Source organism: Rhincodon typus, chromosome 35, assembly GCF_021869965.1.
Source record: "Rhincodon typus isolate 14 chromosome 35, sRhiTyp1.1, whole genome shotgun sequence".
Classification (NCBI taxonomy): domain Eukaryota; kingdom Metazoa; phylum Chordata; class Chondrichthyes; order Orectolobiformes; family Rhincodontidae; genus Rhincodon; species Rhincodon typus.
Window position 1 is genome coordinate 300,432 of NC_063366.1, and position 3,433 is coordinate 303,864.

The following is a 3,433-nucleotide window of genomic DNA, read 5'->3' on the forward strand; positions in this document are numbered from 1 at the left end:
CCTCCCACCTCAAGCCCCACCCCCATCTCCTACCCACTAGCCTCATCCCGCCTCCTTGACCTGTCCGTCCTCCATGGACCGAGCTATCCCCTCCCTAACTCCCCACCTACATTCACCTTTACTGGCTCCATCCCCGCCTCTTTGACCTGTGTGTCTCCCCTCCACCTATCTTCTCCTTTATCCATCTTCTATCCACGCCCCCCACCCGCATTTATTTCAGAATCCCCTTCCCCTCCCCCATTTCTGAAGAAGGGTCTCGACCCGAAACGTCAGCTTTCCTGCTCCTCTGATGCTGCTTGGCTTGCTGTGTTCATCCAGCTCTACACAAAGGAATTGCATGTTTTTACTTTCCAATACTGGATGATAATCACATTCAAATTACCTTGATATGACCATCAGCACCTCTTCACAAACCTCTGAACGTTCACATTACTTTGTGGTTCTTGTAATTAGCTGTCTTTATTTTTTAACTCACTATCAACTCAATACATTATCGTTGCTTTTTGTTTGGCAAAACACTACAAGCATTTTCATTACGATTGTAACTCCCTGCATTGTTTCTCTACCCCATGCTATCCAATGCAACTTTTGGGCCCAACTCTTGAGTGTGAATGCATTTTACCTTCAAATATACGCTCCATTGAAAACAGCCAAGGCAAATCCTCCAAACACCTCTCTTCTTTTTTCCTTACAAGTAGCTTCCGAATTCCTGCAGTTCACTGGACATCACGTCTGAACTGGACAAAATAATAATATTTAACTGCTGCTGGTCTAAACTGCATCTTAGTTGGTTATAGTACATGGTAACATTTATCACTTTACAATTCTTCCCCCCGCCCCCAAAATGTTGCTTTTGCTATGTTGATGTTGTGATGGATTTCAATAATTCCAGTAGTTTTATTTCGGATTCTTGTTTAATTTCAGCCTGAACCTCTGACAGAGAGTCGCTTTCCTTGAATGAAGGACAGTTTTTCCCTCAACTTCTGAATCTTATCGACATGGCCTGTGTTCTCTATCATCTGACAGCAACTTGATCCACGAATTTCCTGAATAGTGATTCCCAGGACAATGCAATCAAAAATGTGTTTCACGAGGAGCTTTTTCTTTAGTGGAACTTCCACCGGATGTGTTATCCGTTTGTCAAGGATAATGCTCTGGGGCCATGTCTTCAAATTCAAACATGGCACTGATTAAAATTCGAAGTTACATGAATAAAATTTTAATAAAATGAATCTCCATAATAATAAACATTAAATTCACATTTTTCATGTTCTCAAATATCAGTCATTGAAGGAAATCTGATATCAGTACCTGGTCTGTCTACGTATCTTACCAAAATCATATCAATGTGGTTCAGTCTGGGGCAAGCAAATTATGCCCTTCAAGGCCAACTAGGTGTGGGAAGTAATGGACAGTGACAGCCAAATCCAATGAAAAGTAATAAATAATACATTCAGAGCAGTTTCTGAACTTCAAATGTTGAAACATACAGTGGACATCTTATCGACAATGCTGTTGAGATACTCCACCGAACTAATATCAGCACAAGATCATCAGCATTAACCCTGAGGGATTCCTTTTGGTTTTTCTCCCTTTGCCATTTAAAAAAAAAGTAATACAGTCATGCATCGAGGGCTATACAGCAAAGAAATAGGCCCTTTGTCCCATTGTGACCATGCCAACCATCTTTCCAAAACTGAACTAGTCCCATTTGTCTGCATTTTGCCCATATCCCTCAATCTTGCCTATCCATGAACCTGTCCAAATGTTTTTTAAATGGTGTAATTGCACCAGCTCCACCACTCTTTCTGGCAGCTCATTCCATACAAATGTTACCCCTTAGATCCGTTTTATATCTTTCCCTTCTCACCTTAAAACTATGCCCTCTAGTTTTGGACTCTCCTCGCCTGAGGTCATGACCTTGGCTATTTATGTAATCTATTCCTCATGTGACTTTATAAACCTCTAAAGGTCACCTCCTACGCTCAATGCACTGACCAATAAAGGCAAGCATACCAAATGCCTTCTTTGCTATCCTGTCTACCTGTGACTCCATTTTTTTAAGGAACTATGAACCTGCACTCCAAGGTGTCTTTGCGTGGGAACACTCCCCAGGACCTTACCCTTAAGTGATTAAGTCCTCCTCTGATTTATCCTACCAAAATGTAGCACCTGCCATTTATCTAGATTAAACTCCATCTGCTACTCCTCAGCCCATCTGATCAAATTTCCTTTGTAATCTTCTTCCTAGTTTCTTGCAATGGCCTGGGATGCTCTTGATCAGGTCCCTGGGTTTACCTATCTTTGTGTCTTAATACGTCCAGCACCACCACTTCTGTTACGTTGACCTTTTTCAAGACATAATAACAACCGAAAGAACTGCGGATGCTGTAAATCAGGAACAAATCAGAGGTGTTACTGGAAAAGCTCAGCAGATCTGGCAGAATCTGTGAAGAAAAATATAAGAGTTAATGTATCGGGTCCAGTTTTGGGTTCTAAGGGTCACCAGACCGGAAACATTAACTCTGATTTTATTCCTCACAGATGCTGCCAGACCTGCTGAACTTTTCCAGCAACTTCTGTTTTTGGTCCTTTTTTCAAGACATCACTATTTACTTCCCAGAGGTCCACAGCTTCCATGTCTTTATCCATAGTAAATATTGATGAAAAGTATTTGTTTAGGATTTCACCGATCTCCTGTGACTCCACACATAGACAATTTCGCTGTTCTTTAAGGGTTCTCATCCTTTGGTTACTCTTTTGGTCTTAATACACTTGTAGATTCTCCTTTACCTTATCTGCCAAAGGTATCTCATGTCCCCTTTTACCCTCCTGATTTCACTTTTAACTGTACTCTTGCACCCCTATAATCCTCAAACAATTCATTTGATTCCAGCTGCCTATACCTGACATATGCCTCCTTCTTCTTCTTGACCAGAATATCAATATCTCTAATCATCTAGTGCTCCCTACTCTTGCTAGCCTTGTGCTTCATACTGACAGGAACATGCTGGCCTGAACTCTCAATACCTTGCTTTTGAAAGCCATCCACTTGCTAGATATCCCTTTTACTGTGAACTCTCTCTCCCAATCAACCTTTGAAAGTCCCTGTCTAATACCAACAAAATTGGCCTTGCCCCAATTTAGAACTTTAACTTATGGACCTATGCTTTTCTATAACTATTTTAAAACTAATAGAATTATGGTCACTGGTCCCAAAGTGCTCCCCCACTAAAACCTTAGTCACTTTCCCTGCCTTATCTTCCAAGAGGAGGTTGAGTTTTGCTCCTTCTTACCCCTCCACATATTTATTGAGAATTTTGTTTTTCCTGAACCCATTAACATATTCTTCCCAATCTCAGCCCTTAGACTGGGACTGCTATAGTGCTATGTTTGGAAAGTCAAAATACCCTCCTGTTACAACCCTATTATT

General features: G+C 41.2%; 1 protein-coding gene across 2 annotated transcripts in view; it reads left to right on the forward strand.

The window, feature by feature from the left end:
- The window catches only part of LOC109932079 (protein phosphatase 1 regulatory subunit 1A-like), a 75,552-nt gene extending 74,288 nt beyond the window's left edge, over positions 1 to 1,264 (forward strand). For both annotated transcript variants that reach the window (XM_048616979.1, XM_048616978.1), the window contains exon 7: positions 925 to 1,264. The gene's annotated coding sequence lies outside the window, so the exon portion shown is untranslated. The remainder of the gene's footprint in view (positions 1 to 924) is intronic.
- Positions 1,265 to 3,433: the final 2,169 nt, after the last annotated feature.